The following is a 21,256-nucleotide window of genomic DNA, read 5'->3' as shown; positions in this document are numbered from 1 at the left end:
AGCAATGATGCCCCACTACACCATCTGCACTGCTACCATGATTAGAATCTCCTCACCATCACCACTTACAGGACATCTGCCAAGAGCTCCTCTCTCTCTCTCTCTCTCTCTCTCTCTCTCTCTCTCTCTCCCTCCCAATTCTCAAAGCCCAACACAGCTGTCCTAATGGTGGACTGATGATAGCAATGCCATTGACAAGTCTCTCCAGTACTGCTGCTGCTGCTGCTGGACAGATAAATTGATAAAAGAGGAAGTAGGATACTTCAGATGAGAAAATATTCTTTAGAGGCAAAGGTATAATAGGATGAGGTTACAAGTTCAAAAATGCTGCACACCACAGTATTCCACATAAGACCTTGAATTGAGAATTGCCTTTTCAATCCAGTGTCAAGAGCTTTTAAGGCCTTCACATTCAACAGAATAAAAAGTAGCTACTTTTTCCAAATATATAAGGCAGCTATTTGTTTAATAACATCATGTTTATGGTGAAGGTTTTAATAAGCAATGGAGTCTCGGTTTTTTTATTAGGGGTGCAGGTGCTTGTGTATGTGTGTGTGTGTGTGTGTGTGTGTGTGTGTATTTCTAGGCTCCAATTTCCTGTTTCATATCCAATAACATTCTAAGCTTATGCATCACTGCTGTTCTTGTGCTCAAATCTCAATAAATATACTATAGTAAGCAATTATGTCACAAATAAGACAATCTGTTGCCCTCTAAAGCAGACTAGTTGTACCAAAGAGGAGGGAAGTCTTCTTTACAATCATGGTATCACACCAGCTTTTCCACAGAAACTTTACTACCTGTTTCGCATACAAATGTGGGTTCCCGTTTTCAATCCAGCTCAATGTCTCTGTCTGTTCATTTTCCCTTTCATTATACCCCAGTCTGCTGGCAGCATACAGACAGCACATTCATTGTTAGAAAGAAAGGAACACACAGCCTAGAAATTCAATGAGTAGACGGCCCAATGAAAGACCGCCATGTTCTGACTATATTGTGGGGGAATTCAATACTAGAATTTTAGCAGAGAGAATCTCAGCAGCTGATTCCCATCTTGCTGTGTGTTTACCAAATAATAACAGTAGGAAATGGGCCACCCAGCAGCAATCCCATCTTGGGCAAGGCTGTACATTTTATACAAACAGCATATCTGTAGCCCAAGGCCCTTTTGAGAGAGGCAATCGGGAGGAGAGAAGTGGTGGGCGAGGAGGAGGTGCTTAACATTTTCTAGTTTCAGCACTCCATATCTTCTCTCCCAGTGGTTCTCTTCATGCAATAAAAAAAGGGAATGAAGTTAACTCCATTTGCCAGTATACTCCCAGATTGAGAGATCTGTGTATACCAAGATGCATTTCTGCACAGATGGGGGGCCATGTTAATTTCAACAGTGGGCACAGGCACAAAGGAATGCAGTATGGATCTGCTTCCTCCATTGTAATAAGTAGGAAAGCTGTAGAAACACAGGAAGGGAGGAGAGCTGGGTATCTACCAGAGCTCTTGCACCCAGAAAACATCACTGGATCAAATATCTGTCTTTCTTTCACTTTCTTCAATGTGTCAGCTCCGCCAACAAAAAAATGCAATTGACTTCTGGTGGCTAGGACTGAACAGATATTCCTTTCTTTTACCTTGTTCTATTATTCCACAATCACAGTTAAAATAGCATCCTGTGTAAATTATACTTTGCTCTAAAGCTGCGCAGTTTCTAGCCACCATTTCAAATGCAGTTTAACACCACGCAACCTAGAGAAATGGAGAAAACACATGCACGAAGTGTCAATTTTGTATTTTAGTCAGGCCAAGGTTGTAATTTTAGAAATTACCTCTGTGAAAGAGATCTGTGTAGCAGCTCTCTCCTGATGCAAGTCAGGGGAGCTGAAGTGGTCAAAATGATTATACGTTGGGTAGAAAAGTTTCCTTTGGAGGTAGTTAAGGAAACACTATTCATCCTGTAAGATGTGTTCATGCTCTTGTGCTCATGCTCATAGAAAAGCACAACTGAACAGTTTACTGGGTCATATCTCCCTTGGACCTCCTCCACCACTCCTGTCATTTGTCAATGTCAGGTGTGCATAATATAAGCCTCTTACTGCCCTTAATCCTAACTTTTGGCAGATGCTTGTGAGCCTTGAAAACTAAACCATGAACTGTAAAATAATTCAGATCTGTCATGGAGATTTCAGCATACCAAATAGTAACACTGCCTGCCCTGCTCTCATTTCTTCACTGGCTGTAAACAAGAAAACAAAGATTCTCTCCCTCTGTTTTCGTTTTCAGCCTTGCAATACACAGTTTCTTTTAGATAAAAAAAACCAGATTGCTCTTCAGAATTAGGAGACGGGGAAGGAGAGCAGAGGTCAGAAAAAGTGCCTAGTGAATGATGTATTCAAGCTCTAATTTTTCATAAAACCAATTGAATTAATATTCAATTTATATATTTGTATAAGCATTGATAAACTAGGTATTTGGCAATAAAAAAATGCTGGGAAGGAGGAATCGTGAGGAATAAGTCTCCAGCTATTTTTACTACCCTAAGCTCATCTGGGCACCTGGTGAGCCTCTCTGGGAGGAGCATTCCACAGCTGGGGAGCCAACACCAAGAAGCCACTCACTTCATTCCAGATGCCAAGGGCAACTGGAAGAACTACATCTCTTGTGGTTTCCTATGCCCAGACTGTCACACTGTTAGTCAGTGTGAAGAAGAGAGGAGTGAAGGAGGAAAAAACTTCCCTTCGCTATCTTCCTGCATGCCTTTGCTGCTACTCCACCAACAAGTTAAAGGAAGAGGGGTACAGGTAGCTTAAGGGGAACAGGAAAGATAGCAAAGATGGCTGGAAAAGGCCAGTTCCTCCTCACTGATCAGAACAAAATCCAAGCTGAATGAAAATTTGAGAGCTTATAAAGTTAGCTCACCTCAATTTTGTGTTGGGCTTTAATAAGCCCCTGGCTTAGTTTCTGAGCCCCTTGTGGGATAAGTAGTATTCCTAATTCTTTTGAAATCTATATGTAAATATGCTCAATTAAGCAATAAATGTATATTTACACAATCCACTTAGAAAAAAGCCACAACCCAATGAACAAGCTGCAGCCCAATAAATAAGATGCTGTTTACCTGTAGCCTTGCCCACCCCCATCCCAGCATGCCTTTATAATATCTACTATCTAATACTGTAAAAGTAAACAAGCTTTGTTTCTGCAATTCTTCCTTTAGATAATGTACACTTTGATGCAAGTTCCTAGTTGAATATGTGACTCTCTGAAATCTGTGAATGTATAATAAAGAATTATATTGCACTGGCCGTCCACATTCATGTGGTTGGTAAATTGCCACAGAATCTGGCCTCCAAGAGATGGTACTGAATGAATTTTACACCAAAAGTATGGGACTTGCATGTCTGACAGCTGTAAAATAAGTGGTTGACTGAAGACTGGCAACTGTTACAAGTTAATGGACAGGCTGGCATTAAGAACCAGCTGAAAGAACATCTAATTAAGCTCCAAACTTTACAAGCTGTCAAGAAGGCTTTAAGATTTCCCAAACAATTGGCAGTGTTTGATTCTTGTCCTTCAAGTGCTGTACAGCAACATCTCTCAGTTTTGCACAGAACAGTACAGGCCTTGAAGTGCTACTCCACAGAGTTTTTCTCTTACTTCCAAGGCCAATCTTTTGCTCAGGCACAACGATCAGTTGGCTGCTTGCCTCTCCCTTGGGTGTAAAAATGCTCCCTTAACTGCATTATGGAAGCAACAACTGCACTTCCTATTAGGAGAAAAACCAGTGGCACAATATAAAAGGGTATTATTTTTCCCTCTTGAGGAAAGCACGGGGAAACTGGAGCCACAGAAAATTTAGTGCAGCTACAGATAAATGCAACACCATGATTACACTGGAGTTTGTCACCTAAAAAATTGACCAGAGATGCATACTCCCAAATGCTATGGGGACATGCACAGGAGGACTTCAAATGTGCATGGTTCACCATCTCTTCACCCTTTACGTGTCTAACTGCAGCAAGCATTGGTGCACTCACAATGCAACATAGGATAAAGCAGCTCTCAGTGTAAACTTTAATATTCTCATCCAGATCTGGCATTCCAAAAGATCTTTAGTCAAAACCATTATTTTGTAGATACACTTACAAGTGAGCTCTTCCAGTTCTGTAAACAGTAAACAGTTCCCTTTCCTCTCAAATTAGTTGTTTCTATAGTTCTAAGCACTTTCTCCTTGCGACCAGTGGAATGCATGGAAGGGGCATCAGTTGTCAAAGTTCTTAGATAATCAGTGCCTCCTTGCAAGGAACGGCAACACCAGTTGGGTTGATAGAAGCAGTAGTCTGTCCTTTGCTGGGAAAGGAGGCTTCCTTTTGATGCCACCTACTTGAATAACAATTGGTCACTTTCCAACATATGATTCTGAGGGAAGGTTTTGGAGCATGAAGTACCATCTTAGCTCATTGGACTCCTGAATCCTGTTCATTCTGGTTTCTGATTTGGCTTTGGGGCCTTTGGAGGAGAAATGACAGGCCTAGTTGCAAACTATCCATCCAGGAATAGATGTTCATAGTTTTGGAACTGCAACTGGATCCAGCTTTGCTTCTGGGTAAATAAGTGGCCACCAAGCCACAAGTGCTTTTGCACAGCTTCAGCAGGTATTCCACTTTGTATGTCTTGGTTACTTGCAGGTTACATTGCTGTAGCATGCTCAGTGTGAGGCTGCCTTTGAAAACTGTCAGGAAAATTCGGATGGTGCAAATGCAGCAACTATCCTGTTGACTGGGGCCTGTTTTTGTGACCATGGAACACACAAATTGTACCCACTTCATAAGCTCTCATTTGTTTCTGTGTTGGGGCTGATCTAAGTTTTTTTTGCTGCCTCAGGTGAAGGACACAATGGTGCCCCAACCCAGTTCCACATACAGAAGCCTACCAGATGTAGCTGTGAGAAGACACAGCATTTGACTGTGGGCAGCAGCTCCGATCACAGTGCACAAAGCGGGCTGCAACACTTTCTCACTGATCTGCACACTCCGGCATCTACCACCAGAGGCAGCTACCTCAGTTTGCCTTATGTTAGAGCCAGTCCTGCTTCCACATTCAAACTGTTGGGTTTTAGTCTTTAAAGCCCTAACCTGTTAGGGATCTGGATAGGTGAAGGTATCACATGCCAACTTTCCTGCACACTTGAGTTTTCATAGCAAGCCCTGCTACATGTCCCCATCTCTATAGCTGGCACTATAGTTCTCTATAATAGCTCTTGTCAGGAGCAACTGGTAGCATGGTGACAACCTTCCAACAGCAGTGTCACTGCCACTTACCAGGTTGGGGTGAGGGAAAGGGCATACCAGGAGGAGATCCAGCAGTGTGTGGGCACAATACCTATCTCACAGCCACCCTACACCCATGCCATTCCAATGGCAACACTGCTCCCTGAAGGCTAGCTCCATGGCAATGCCCTATCAGCCACTTCTAGCCCAAGTCGTGGGATATCTTGTCTCAAGAAATACAAGTAACCGCCTTTCTGTTTTTAGATGCCAAGTAGTTATTGATAGCTGCTTTCTGCTTTTAAAGTTATTATTGTTTTGGCTTTCATCTTTGTTTTAGTCAGCTTAGGTGCTCCATTGTTTAGCCAAAAGGTAAGATATTAATGTTTAAATAAATAAATGAAGCAAAAACAGAATATTTGTGAGAAACAATAAGGACCAAGACATAATAAATAAAAATGCTTCAGACAAAACATTCCACTATTAATATTGAAAACAAACTGGAAAACCGCAGAAGCAGTGAAAAGAAAATCTCATTATTTGTCTGGAATTTCATCTCATGAGAGCTTAACATCCAAAAAGCATGGCAAGAATTAAAATTTCAGATGAAAAGCCACACACATCTCCTCCCTCTCCTCCTCCTGCTACTGCTTCTTTTGGTAAGAATGCAAACCACCAATGTAACTAAAACCATTCATTTCAAAATTCAAATTAAACATTGGTTCTGTGTGTATTATAAATTTATATAAACAGCATTTCCAATTATATATAATATAGCAGGTTGCAATGCATCCAACTTTTCTCTGTATTGGTACTGTTCTGTTTGGAGGAGGAGTCCATGCATTTTCCACTCTTACTGCACTAGTTCTGTTTAGTCTCTGTTGGCTTATTATTTAATTCCCTTTAGATCCCTTTCTCTTTGGTGTCTCTTTTACCACTGTTCCAATTTGCCGAATGGAAACAGCACTGCAGCAGTCAATGACTCCAGGAGCTATGTCACTGTGGTGTTTTGTTTTGTTTTGTTTTTTACCTATTAACTCATATCTCTCATTTTCCAAGCTAGCAAAAGCCAGGGGGTTACCCTTAGGAACTGCCAGACAACCTGCAATGGGAGGAGGCTTCCAGAATAGCAGGCTGGGATCCTGAACCTCTATATTTAATGTAGAAATTGGTGTTGGGCAGGGATGTAACAGCAGCCAGTCTAGTACCAGAATGATGGGTATCTTGTGCATCATGACACAGCAATGAGCATGAGGGGAGCCATTCACACATTCTTTCTCTTTCTCTCATACACATACTTGTGGTGGCAAGGAAGGTGCACAGAGTGTGCTCTTACAAGAATAGGAACTCTCCCCACACACCTTCCATCCTATCACCACTCCACTCCCCACAGCCTGCCAAACGGCAGCCCGGCCAGCTTGAGTGCTGTTTCCTTTGGAAGAAATCTATATGTATAATTATATATCTATATCTATTCATTGCAATATAAGTGACTATACACTTAATGTTTGCAGTGGGTTTTTGTTTTTTTTAAGATAAGTAGTTTGGACAGTCTCTACTTGGAAGTGAAAATTTTTGTCTCAGCTTCTTTGGAAAGCGGCAATTTCATTACCATTCTGAGGAGACTGTTGTTTCCTTAAAGAGCATCACATTTGACATGAATTTGGCCGTGAAAGAGCCAAATGAGTGGTTCTGATTTGAATCTGAGATGAATGCACAGCTAGCATTTGTGAATAAGCAAGTGAATAACACAATGGTTTGAGTAATCAGTTCAGGAACTGGTCAAACAAAATCTTTCCAAACGAAAGTCCAGCTGTACTGAGACTGGTTCCTTCATGAAGTCTGAATCACAAAGCCAAACATTTTAAAAAGGCTGCCTAATCACCACAGTTAGAAGCCAGGCTTACAAGACCTCTATCTGGCATCAATCTCAAGGTCAGGATATAGTTGAACAATCAGTTCATTTAGAAAGTGATGAGTTTGCTCTTTCAGGAGTTAACAGAATCCAAATATCTTTGCTTCACACAGAAATACAGGAGTATCAAGTGATGAAAGGGAAGGAGTTCCTTTTTGGTGAGAATCACAGCATCCTCTGAAATATTAATGAAGCCCTTTTATATGCCAGAGTCTAAAAAGGACTTTGAATAATACATTGGAAGGCAACAGCAACAATTCAGCCATTGAATTCTCTTCGCTCTTCACAGACGCAGCTAACACATTTTTAAAAAAAATAGAAATAATGTCTAGGCCAGCCTAGCCCAAAACATCTGGAGAGCACCAGATTGGGGAAGGCTGGTCTTGGTTTACAGGGGAAGATGAGAATTCTTTTTTTAAAAAAAATCAAATTTATTGAGTTTTTAACATAAAATACAATAAAAGCCAAACTAATCTAAAGAAGATAAATAAAAGAGAAACAAGAATAAGCAAGAGAAGAGAATAAATAAGGAGAAAAAGAAAAGAAGAAATAATAAAAACAAATAAATAATCACACAAACACAAGATCCTCTATAATAATTGTATCTTAATCCTTATTCCACCCACAGAATGGTGAACCCTCCCAGCTCTCACTTGAGAGCTTCCCCCTCTTCTCTCAGCCTCCCACCTGGGGAGATTCTCTCTACCCTGACCCTCATGCAGGGCCCTTCATCAGGAAGATGAGAATTCAAGCTGAGGAGAAACTGTCCAACAGTCCTTCTCTACACAGAGGATGAAAGAGATGAATCTGAGATGGTTTGGGAATAAATGGATAGAACACAAAGGCAGAGGAAAACTACAAAGGTATGAACGGGGCATAGAGGCAAAGTCAAGACTAAAACCCCAAACTATGAAGCCTGAAACACTCTTGTAAAACTGGAGGGTTTAGGTCCACCAGTTTGGGTAGGACATAAAAATATCCACTCCTTTCAGCTCTTGCTGAAAGACTTGCTTTAGAAGCAGAGTATTAAGCAGCGGCCCACATTACATGCTAGTAAACAGCCTGGTATGTTTGGGGCTTTCGATGTTTATATAAACAGCAGTGTGACCTGCTTTCCCCCTAACTGACAAGTGAAGATGTTGCTATAATTGGCTTTTGAACGAGTCATCCAGAAGGCAATGTAACCACTCCCGATCAGCACTGTTTTTCTATATCTAACTGACACAATAATTTCCAAGTGCAATAAATTGTTACATATTAAGCCAGCACCTAAAGATACCAACTGGACTTTGATTCTCCATCATCTTATATGAGAACCACGCAGTCCCTGCCCAGAAGTGGAACAAAACAAAAGAGGGGAAGGGGGAAAATGGTAAACAGAAGTGCAACAATGAGCTTAATTAAAGAGGAATAAGCAATTATTGGGGTGTGGACAAATGTTTAACGGCTGAATATAACAGATTGATTGTGACAATGAAGGAAAAGGGCAGGGACAAGGGAAGATGAAAATGCAGAAAAGAAAGAAGCCAGTGATAAGCAAAAATGATCAGTATACTCTCCAAAATCCATTTTGGAGCATTCTGCTGAGATACCATCATTCTGATGCACAGAAAACGGCTCAGGTTGGCTTGCTATTGCTGTGAATTGTGATCCTGAAGCTTTTATTGGGCATTCATATACTGCTCTTTATTTAAAATATTTTTATCCTGCCCTTAATCATACTGGATGATCCTAGAGCGGGCTACAATCAGTTGCCAATAAAATACATAGCATATGTAGTTAGTAATTTTAAGAAGACAAATATCAAAGAGAAACACTAATATACATAATGGGGGAAGTCTGAAAACTTGTCCACCCATTCAGGACTGGTATAAAATAGAATAGAAGTAGCCAATGTTGCATCTTCCACATATCAATGGACTCCCAGCCCACATCAGCCTGATCAAGAATGGCCAACAGTCAGCGATGATAGAAGTCCAACAACATCTGAGGGCCACAAGTTGCCCAGACCTGAAATAAACATATGGAGCTTCAGCCAAAAGTGATGCATACAATACCAGTAGTCCACTGGGAACAAGATAAAGGCCTAGACACAAACCCTGTTGAGGTGTTTTGCATTACACAATTACAATCACATGAGGGAAAGATCAGGGCCACAGCTGCCGACGTGAGCCCCATCTCCATACCACTTCCGGCCTCCCTGATTGCAGTAGCATCTAAATAATGCAGGATGCCTAGATGCATTGAGCAGACTTTCCTCTTCAGACATTTCATCCCAATATGTAGATCAGGCTTCCTCAACCTCAGCCCTCTAGATGTTTTTGGCCTACAAGTCCCATGATCCCTAGCTAGCAGGACCATTGGTCAGGGATGATGGGAATTGTAGTCTCAAAACATCTGGAGGGCCGAGGTTAAGGAAGCCTGGTGTAGATGGTAGGGTCAGTGCCAGAAAAATTGGGCCTGCATTCTCCCCTCACAGGATTATAACAGTGTGGGGCATAATACTGGAACAGGGTTACAGGGAACTGCCCTGAGACCTGCGGGTATAGGGCAGTATAGAAATTCAATTAAAAGTAATAATAATAATAATAATAATAATAATAATAATAATAATAATAAAGTATTGCCTAGGGCCTCTGGGTGAATTGTGTGACTGAGGCTTCACCTACATCTCTGTTTAACCCTTTGATCCTGCTTTATAATCCTTCTCCAAAGAAATTTCAAGATTTTGAAGTTGCTATTTTATTTACTTATTGAGGGTTTTTTTTAGTTCACTTTCAGGGCCAAAGCATTTCCTTTGCACTTTTTTCTCAAACACATTATGCGCAGCCTTTTGTCCCAACCCAGCAATTTTATTAATTGGAGAAATGTATTACAAGGACAAGAGACAAATAATGAGGTCCCCTTCCCAGCAAATAAAATGTGGTCCATACGGATCATCCGTCTACTCAAATTTCTCTGTGGAGAGAGGCTATATACTAACCATTAATGTCTTAAGAATATGCTTGAAATGACACTACAAACATTTTTGTGGAGACTGTATTATACATAACTAGACTTGTATTATATATAACTAGACTTGTATTAGGGACACGGGTGGCACTGTGGGTTAAACCACAGAACCTAGGACTTGCCAATCAGAAGGTCGGCAGTTCGAATCCCCGCAACGGGGTGAGTGCCCGTTGCTCGGTCCCTGCTCCTGCCAACCTAGCAGTTTGAAAGCACGTCAAAGTGCAAGTAGATAAATAGGTACCACTCCGGCGGGAAGGTAAATGGCATTTCCGTGCGCTGCTCTGGTTTCGCCAGAAGCAGCTTAGTCATGCTGGCCACATGACCCGGAAGCTGTACTCCGGCTCCCTCGGCCAGTAAAGCGAGATAAGCACCGCAACCCCAGAGTCGGTCACGACTGGACCTAATGGTCAGGGGGCCCTTTACTTTTAGACTTGTATTATATATAACTAGACAGTTATTGTTGTTATAAGTTTTATTATTTTGGAAAATAGTTTTTTTAAGGGTTAGGGGAATACTGTTTGAAGCAGCCCACCCTTCATTTAAAGGAGATGGGTTGCCACTGCTTCAAACAATCTCATTGGTTTCAGTGGGAGAGCTAACTGAAACGCATTAGCTGTTAACTCTTTCCCACTAACATAAATGGAACTTAAAAGAGCTTAACTTTGGCTGGATCATACCCATTTTGCCCCAGTCCTGCTTTCAAAGGCCCATGCATTTCCATGAATGCTCCATGGCCTTTGCCCAGAAAAGACCACAGAGTAGGAGGCTACACAATCTAAGAAAAAATGCTAAATTTGCCTTTGCATTTAACTTGTGTTTTTAAAAATGTGACTTATAATAATTTTAAATAATAACAATAATTTTATTATTTATACCCCGCCCATTTGGCTGAATAGTGAATAGTGTCAGCTGGGGGAGAAGCAGATTGTTGCCTCAAGTTTGCCCTGGGCAATTAATTGTTAAGCCTTCCCTTCTCCTACTTCAGTCCTGAGGAAAATTCCTTCTCTGGAGCCAGTCTTTTCACTTGGAGAAACTCTCCCATTGGTTGATAATATTGCATGGATACACACCCACACCCACACCCTGCAAATTAAAGGCAAAGAAACGTTTATTGACACATCTAGTATACTGTAATCCTAACTCTTCAACTACTGCTTAGTCTATTTGGAAAAATGTGGTTCATTTTTTTTTTTATGGTAGATTCACATTTCCCCATTCAGTCTTTCCATTTGTTGTAGCTTCTTAAGGTTATTTTGTGGTATTGGAAGAAGGAATTGGCTGATCTGTTCCATGCAATGAGTGTCACAAACATTATTATGATTACAGGATAAAGCAAGTGGGGTAAGAAGCTGCACATTCAGCCATTTTCACTGAAGGGACTATAATTTTAACATTATTCAGCCCAATATAAACCGTGCATACAATCAGTATCATCTTACTGGATAATATTATGCTGGGAGTCAGAATGTTAACAATGTATCTAAGCATTTCTTAATAATAACCCAGAGCTCTAATGCTAGCCATTTCTGACTTTTCAAAAAAGCATACGTATTGACCTTGATATCATCAAGACCAAAACTACTGCTTAGATAAAATATGTTCCTACCCTCAGGATTTGTTGTTCCTTGACAGGAATACAATAAAGCACTAAAATGTAAGCATGAATATATTGGCCATAGTTAAACAAAAATAAAAAAGAAAAGGAAATAATTTTTGTTTAGATTACCGGTAGTTTATTTTTTATTGTAATGTATTATGAAATGTCTTAATAAAATCTTATTTTTTAAAAAAGAATATATTGGCCATAGCAAAGAATAACAATACATTGCCTTTGGTATAACAACAGCTGTATTCTGTCTCTGCTGAACACCAATTGCTGGAAATCACAAGTGCGGAGAGTAAAGTTAGGTCTTGCCTGTGGGTTTCCCTTAAGCATCTGACAGCCCAGTGTGAGAACAAGATGCTGAACCAGATGAGCCTTTGGCCTGATCCAGTTGAGTTCTTACATCTTTAAAATGGCTTGCTGGCCATTGGGACAAAAGAATTCTTCACTAGCAAGAAAAATTGGGTCACTCTGGCAATTTTCTTTCGTTACCACCCTTCAAAATCAGCTACCATCACACTTGCCACATCCATTCCCAGTCATTAAGGCACCTCTATAAACAACATTGCAGTACTCAATAATTTAAACTCGATCTAAAATAAGAACTCAAAGCAAACCAAACATCTAAACTTTTATAAAGGTGGTATTACTTTGGCCTGTAGTGAAGTTCGCAAAGGAACTGATTTTGTATGCTCAACCAAGTCTGGCCAGAACTCACAGCCAGCTCAGACTGCAATGTGAGGGAGGCACCAGGAACCTTTCCCAGGCATAAGTAGCATAGCTAAACCAGGAGACCTAGACAAAATTTGGGGCCGGATCAGACCTATAAGCTTCAGAGTGGAACAGCAAGCAAGAGAGTATTCAGAACAGACACCACCAGCCCAGGAAAGAGGAATGTAGGGAAAGCACAGCACCTGCCCAGTGGCAATCAGAACTCCTTGATAGTTGGGTCTAGGCGGGTCTAGCTAGGAAGGTGATCCAAATCATAGTCATATGAAAGTTTTGAGTTTTGACAGCTGCCACACTACTGAGATAATAGCTGAACTGGGCACAAGTCCACTATACTCAGAACAAAGGAGGTGAACAGCAGGCCACAATGAATACATCACAGACAGATTTTGTGCAGAGAAACAGAAGGCGAGGGGGCAGAAAGACTTGTGTTTCTCTGGTGACTAATGTGCAGAAGCAAGTGAAAATGCTCACAGGTAGAGAATAAGGCATTTGTCCATCTCTAATTCGATTCAGGTCTCACATAACTTTCATAATTCTTCTCAGGAATAGAGTATTTAATATTAGCAAAGCTGAAGATTCATCAGGTAAACAGACCATTTAGAGGCTCACAGAATCACAGACTTGGAAGGTAATGACTCAAAGGTCATGTAGCCCAATCTCCTGCTAATGTAGGAAATCCATTACTACAGCTCAATTTTTTTAAAAAAATATTGCTTAAGCCTTGAAAAATATTTGTTATATACAGAAATTATGAAAAAGTCAAGTATGTGTGACTGATTAAATTACTGATTAAAGGTACAGCAGGGGAACAACCAAACTAGTTTGATTTTGTGTGATTTGCTTAGTTTCCTTGTTTAATGAAGTTGAACAGTTACTTTGCCTAGTTCATTTGGAATAAATTCAATAAAGTAATCAAAGTTAAAGCTCTACTTCATTAAGCAACTAAATTATGCAAATAAGAAAAAGTGAAAATTCATGTTATTTGCAATGTAAAAAACACGAAAATTAGGCAAATGCACACATTTTGGTTACATTTTTGACAGCCCTATTCTTTTTGAAGGGTCATAACTCTTGCGCGAAGACATGACCTAAAGCTTCAGTGCTCCAGCAGGATGTAAAAAGAAGATCAGCAGGAAACAAACAAGAATGTGGCCAATAATAACCACATCTGAAAAGGATAACCCAAGTTAGATCAATGACACAAGATCAAAACTGATAGTTTGGGATCCACTAACAGGCCATGGCTTGATCTAAGATGGATCACAACTGTAGCACAACCACCATACAAACATATGGTGTAAACTTAAGAAATGGGTCTCTAAAAGCATGTTTTGATTAAAGGTGAGTCTTGGGTCTGGAAAAGTTGAAGACTATTGATCTAGATTATTCAAAAGCAGGAACTGCGGAGCACAATATAATTTTGCAAAAAAATGTTTTACTTTGTGGGTTGAAGTTTACCCTTTTCTTCTCAGTACAAAGTTAATTTTTTGGGTGAATCTAGAAATGAGGAAAAGACAGGGTGGCACAACGTTTTTTTTAAAAAACAACAACAACAACAACAACAAACCCTGTAAGATGCTCATCACTACCACCCCACTGATGCCACTGTACATCTCCTCACTTCTTCCCAAAACCATTTTGGAGTTTTAAACACAATCCCCAAAATGGCACCAAAATCATTGCCTTCAATATGCCACATGTGAATGAGCTGATGACTGGAGGGTGGGAGCAGTTGTTTTTGTATACCTCTTAAACTTTTATGTGGTATGAGTGGAGGAATAATTGGAATGTGGTTGTAGAGTGTTGCTGTTTGTACTGCAGTGCTACTGTGTTTAGGGTGATCTGCTGGGACATGGACATAAGTAGTGAGCCTGGTCACACCCATCTCAAGCCTAAAGCTGCATCATCTTGAGTGCAGTTAGATAAGAAAGCACTTGTGCTATTTAACAATCAGAATGAAGGCGGTTTGAAATTATGTTGAGCCACTAATGAAGTCAATGTTGTCGAGCTTTCCAGATGCCCACATCTTTCAAGGAGTAGGAGTGCCTAATCACAAGTAAATTTACTAGCAAATATATAGCAGGGCTGTCTTTAGCAGTTGTCGACAACATGATGGGACTGCAATGCTCACCTGACCTCTGGCTGAGTTTCTGCTGCATTCCAGGAGGCATGGAGGAGGCATGGCACCAGCAGAACCAATCTGGTACTCCTGCTGGTGTGTTTGCACCTTACCAACCTGATACCACCTGACCCCTTCCCTCTCTCTCCCAATATGCAGCAACAATACAGCTGGAGGGGAATCTGCTAAGCAGCACAGCCCCATCACACCATGTGCTACTGCTGTTTGGCTTGTTCCTCATAGCCTCTTACCATTCTTGTGCATACACACAAAGGGTAGCACAAGCACAATGAATGATGGTGGGGCACAAAACACAAACCATGTAAAAGCAAGCATATATTTAGAAAGGCTTTTAAAAATACTCCATCACCAAGAATCAAGTGGAAAAAACCCCTAATTAAAGCAGCTATTATTGCTACTAAACAATTTCTTGGTTCAAATTGGGTGTTAGCTTCTGTACACAAGTGGCATACCTCCCGCTAGGGTGTCAAAAGTAAAGGGCAGCATTTCTCTATCTGATTCAGCCAGAGAAGGCTTGTTCTACAGACACGGATTAATTTCTCATGCTAAGCCTTTCCAGGGTTATCTTTCATATTGTCAATTTGTTCACCGGTATTTTCTGAACATATGTTATAGAGCAAAGCAATTGTACTTTCAAAATGCAAAGATCAATGCTTAAAGTTGGGAGCACATTGATCTTGTGATGAAAAAATGATCAATACTTTAATAAGAAAATCTGCTCTCCCAAACCTTATTTCCTTGTCTGCTAGGCATACAACCCCCACTGCTGAATGAATATATAATACACACACACACACACACACACATTAAATTACAGAGGAACTTTGTAAATGCTTTTTACTTTTCAAAATCATTCTTCTTAGACATTTCAGTAACAGTAACGGCAAAAATCTTTTTGGAACTTAACATGAAATCTATGTTTTGAGGCATGTTGGCCATGTAAATTGTCTGAAAGTTTCATTTCTAGAATTCACTATTCTGATTGTGCTTGTTTTTGTTATTTTTTATTAGAATCTACTTTAGTCATACCAGAATCACAGGTAAACCTCTTTAAAAAAATAATAATAGATACTCAGAACAGAAACACAAGCATCCAGCATAACCACTTTAAGTCAATAGCACCGATACATCCAATCCAGCTCTTCACATAGTTTCTGGCAAGATGTCCCACTCCTGTCTAATAAAACAATAAAGCTGGTCAGGAGAGAGGGAACAGCAGACACAAATGCTTGTTTTAATGTATGATTTATGACACAATAGATGGAAGTAGTTACTCTGAAACACAGAAAGCTCATGCAGGCATTCTGCAGCTATACTAATAGCATAATTCCATATGGCGTTTACTCAGAAATAAGTCCCGCTCTGTTCAAGGAGATTGTATTTAGGACTGTAGCCTAAGAAGATGTCTGATAATAAACACCATATTAATGATCTTCAGGGGTTAATGCATGGGATTTGTAGTGGAGAGGGAACTGCTCTCAGAGCCAGCTCTACATGTGCATAATCAACCAAAAGCACTTGTACAAAAGGAGACCATTGAACCATTGCCTCTTTGACCCAAGAATGTCATGTTGCTCCCATCGGACTCGGAGAACACCAGCTCAGAAGTCCTGGTGGAATCACCAGCTCCCTGTTACAGATAAAGCTGCAGCTCCTATTTGAGGCCAATTCTCAAGCTGATTGCTGCAGAAGCAACATCTGGACTCTTACAAAGTCTCCAGCCTGGGCCATGCATGGAACTGTCCAGAGTACCACAGACGCCTGGCCTTTGCACATATTACTAAGGCCATTGCTCAAAACAAAACAGCTAATTCTGCTAGTGCAGCAAATGAAGGTGTGATTTGTACAAACACTGGTTAAAAAGTATGGTATGAGGGGCATTGAGAAGCAGATTACTGCCTATATAATGTTAACTACTGCAGTTGTTGCACCTTTCTTTCTACTGTTTACTCGTGTTTTTCAAGACTTTCTAACACCAGAATCTTCATACACACACACTTGCTGTTCAGTAGTCAGTATTTTAAAGTACTTAAGATTGTATTTTAACATTGTGATTTAAACATTCACAATGCACTTCCATACTTTTTCTTTCTTAGTGTAGGAAATAACCAGCTCATGTCCTTAAAACAGATAATAGGTTTTAAAACCCTAGTCTACTGATTTCAATTTAACAGTGCAGGACCCAGAAAACCAACTTGTTACTTTCTGCATCGTGACTACTCTTGGAAATGGCAGAAACTGTTCAACTCACTTTACAGTGTTAGAAGGCCCAAAAAGAACCTACATTAAGAAGGGATGGGAAGCAGCCCTGTTAGCCGATCTTCTCAAAGCAATTTGCTGAGATGTATAAATGCAAAGTTGAATCAGTGAGCAATAAAACAGAAGCAGTCCAAGGAAAATATGGGGTAGGGGGGAGTGTTGATTCCACTAACCCAATTAGACATTCATTGCAGGAATGATTAATGCTACCAATAATTCAAAGGCACACACTATTATAAGAACAGAGTAAATTTGGCATTCTAATATACAGTTTGTGCTTCTGTGAATGAGGCTGGATCAGCAATTCCATTACAAGTGCCTTCTAGGGGAATAAAATTATTATACCGGTAGTTATCTTTTTTCTATGCATTGTTTTGCAAGACTTTTATATTTAAGTCCTACAGAAAGGTATTCGCCAGTGTTCCTCTGAGATTCATAATAGTGTGGCACCATGTTTGTAAATAAGAGCAATTTGCAACTACAAAATGGGCACATGACTTAAATTGCAATAGCAAAACACAAGTATAATGAAAGAAGCAAAGAGTCCATATACTCCATCCCCTATCAAAATCAGAATGGAGAGAATTTAACCCACCCAAATATGCTGCCTACATTTCCTCCCACCTCATTCTCCTTATTCACACTCCCATCCATAGAAAAGGTATATTAAAAGCTCACGCTTTAGACTGAAGAGAATGTGGCATTTCCACACAGCCCTGAGGGATAGGCACTAATAAATTTGGAGTAACCACCATATTGTGAATGAGCTGAATTCCAGCAAACAACAATGGTACTTAAGCAATCAAAGGGTGATTTCTGTGTAAATGCAACACATTAGACCAGGAGATCTGTGATTGCTCTTCCAATTTTTCCCCAAATAAAAGCACCCAAATTTCTTGGGGGCAGTGAAGTGGCAAACAACTTTCTCCACACACCATCCCCCTGCTGCTTAAGTTACTATTTCCTTTGCAGAGGGAAGATCCAAGCAAGAAAAAGCTATCTGTATTTTTCATGCACGGGGCAAATAGAAGTTGCAGGAGGGTAATTTAGATTGGGAAAATTGCATTGGTGGGGGAACGTTAAATAACCCTGCAGCCAGCAGCTACCCCAATCAAAGTCCCCGCAGACACATGCCTTCATTTAGTTCTGTCAAAAAAGCAGATCAATCAATCATGGATCTCCTGCAGTAGCATGCATTTTGGCCCTGACTCATCACTGATTGGAACTAAGGTCCTGTTCCCACACACCATTAGTGAGTGCAAGCCACTTCCCTATGGCAAAATCTCACAGCGGTGCAGTAAGTGCAAGAATGCCAGAGTCCCATAGACACATGCATGGCTTCTCAATTGGGCATCAGTTGACTGGGGAAACTCAAGTGATTTGCCACAAGGTTCTAGTATTCATGCATATGCCAAGGTCACATAGGAATCCCATTGCAGTACACCTCCCACACCAGTGACAGCATCATCGTTATGTGTCAACAAGAGCCAAACTAAAGCAGAAAAAAGTTAGAAGAATGCTGTTGTTCATGGTGTGCAACAAAAGCATGGTGTGCAAGGAACTGTGCAAATGCGCAAGGGATTCATCCTACTCTCACAAAATTAGAATTCGAAAGGTTCTCTAAGAATCCCGTTCTTACTGCTTCACATAGGTTTGAAACCTATTTGAAGCTGCAATGAAGATGTAACCTTCATGTCTAATTCATAATTATAGGAAAGAACGAATGTTTGGTTTTTTCTTTTAAAGCCTTTTCATTCCTTGGTTCACCATGACAGGCCCGGAAAGCACCGCTACTAATGCCTCCTTACCATCCTTTCAAAAATGCCTATTTGTTTTGGTCCTATAGTGTGTCCTATAGTGTCCCACAGTGTGTAAACATTTTTATTATCCTGGGATTATTGCTCATGAAAAGAACTAGTTAGACAGACTTCAAGGCACAAATCCTCTCTTTAGCCAGAGAACAAGATTCTCTAATCATCTGCAGGAAGCCAACATTTGCACAGATAACACCAAGTGATTTCCTAACAATATTGAAGGAATAACAGTGAGCATTAAAAAAAAAAACCTTGTTTCCAAATGCAACACTGCAAAGTCTCTGGATTCTTATACCTCAGCCTTGCACAAGCGGAATCACTTGTAGGCATAAGGGGATAACAGTGCTTTCCTTCCTCTTAAAGCTGTATTGTTTTTCTTTTGGGAGACAGCACAAACCTTGCTTGGAACAGTACCAGCAATGAAGGGGTAAGGAGACAGCTGTGAAAAGAGCTGGATGTGTGCATTCACTGGAGAAGGACCTGCCGCCCAATCCTATGCATCTTTACTCAGAAGTATGTCTGCTCAATCCAGTCGGTCTTACTCCAAGTAAGTCTAAATAAGAAAGCAGCCCTACATAATAAAGTGCTTTAAAAACGAAACAAACATGCAAGTTATAAAAGCAATGTGTGTGCACTGGGAACTGTCCTCCAGGTTAAATGATAATGCTGGTACTGGAAAAATGATTTGCTTAACAGAGCTTAGGCGGAAGGATGTTTTACATCTCATCACCGCATTCCACATGACAGAGCTATTAAAATGATAATGCGCAATCAGCTTTCCTCAGTATGAAGTGACTAGCTTGTTTTAGTATATTGCATGGTAGACATGCAGATTAAGGCCAGCGGGCCATTATATTGTATTGTCACTATATACCACTGAAGAGTTTTTAATCAGCAAATCATTGTCACAACATGATATGCTGTTTATGTCTGTCATCTTCTGAACAACATACCAGGTTACAAAGAAAATGTCATTCCCCAGATGCTGTTTGAAAATTCAGGGCTTGTGTTATCCAATGACTCTTTATTGTATCTGGGTCACAGATCATACTGATCATACTAATAAAGTAGTAATATTATTACACTAGCAATGAGCAGTGGAAGATATTCTCTCCCCCACCCCACCCCCGCACTCCCTCAAAGCTGTTGCAAGCAATGCCTGACGTCAGCTTGAAGGGAAAAATTAGAACTAGAATCACCAGCCCGCAAAATAGTAAAATATTATCTATTTATTTAAAGTATTTCCGGACTGCACTTCATTCAAAACAATCCCATAATGAGGTACAAAGTATAAAAACAAATCACAATAAAATTAAACAAATACATAAAAACCTTATATAATGTTAAGTCCATAATCAAGTACCGGTATAATAAATGAACAAGTCTGATGAGGAGAGGATAGGCTATTCTACTCCACAACCAATTTAACCAAACACCTAAGTGAACAAACATGTTTTTAACTGGTGCCTAAAACCTTTCAGAATCAGCACCAGTTGAATTTTTGAGGGAGGGCACTCCACAATTGGAATGTTACTGTAGAGGACACCTCCCATACAAAACTATGCCCAGCTAACACAGTACACGGTATGGATAATCAGCAGGAAAGTCTCTTGAAACCAATAGTGGATAACACCTAATAGCAGTACAACCTTATACTCCCATCAGCAAAACCGAAGCAAGCCTTACATGTTACATTCTTTTAGCCCCTTGATTCCAAACACATTTACATGCAAGTAATCCCCACTGACTTCAGTGGAGTTTGCTTCCACATGTGTGCTGACAAGCACAGCTGACTGCATCCTTAAGCTTCCTTTGTCGAGCATGTGCTAGCATTTCAGTACTGTGAACCACAACATCTATTTTTATTACTGTGATTTAAGAACAATAAAATGTGTATTTCAATGCTTTATTACTGTGGGTAGCTGTGTTGTTCCAGTGGAAGGAGACAAAAGGACAAATCAGGGGGAAATATCACACTTTCAAGCAAAATGTTCTAGAATGCAAAACTCACTTTCTAAAACATATGATGCTGATTCTCTATTTTGCATATGCTGTATGTGCCAACAGCTACATTGACAACCACTACTGTGAATGAGGAGCACAGCAATAAAAGTTGATCTCACTAAATGCAGGTGGCATTTATCCAAATATAATATGGGAGTGGGCAGTGCTGAATAGTTAGGAGAGCTGCCTGCAGTATATACAAAGGCAAAGCCATGGAGACAACAACCTTTTTGGGGGGGGGGAGAAGGCTGCAATTTATTTTAATGCAGGATATAGATATAGATATATAGATATAGATAGATAGATGTTGTTTTTTACTCTTACAATAGCTTCATCAGTGAGCTGTCAATCATACTTCCCACACATACTGGCTGGTAGAGAATTCATATATAATATAATATAATATAATATATAACAGGGTTGTGTTTTAAGCTACTGACTTCCCTGTGTGTTCATGCATGATGCACCAATTGCCTCATTCATAAACACCACAGTTCTCTTTATGCTTACTACCAG

At 40.2% G+C, this 21,256-nt stretch overlaps 1 protein-coding gene across 1 annotated transcript in view; it reads right to left on the bottom strand.

The window, feature by feature from the left end:
- Window positions 1-21,256, bottom strand: part of TSPAN7 (tetraspanin 7) — a 76,320-nt gene that overhangs the window by 53,985 nt on the left and 1,079 nt on the right. The gene's annotated exons all lie outside the window — the stretch shown is intronic.

The sequence above is a fragment of the Podarcis filfolensis genome (genome assembly GCF_964270895.1).
Source record: "Podarcis filfolensis genome assembly, chromosome: 4".
Lineage (NCBI taxonomy): Eukaryota > Metazoa > Chordata > Lepidosauria > Squamata > Lacertidae > Podarcis > Podarcis filfolensis.
This window is presented reverse-complemented; position numbering and strand designations above follow the sequence as displayed.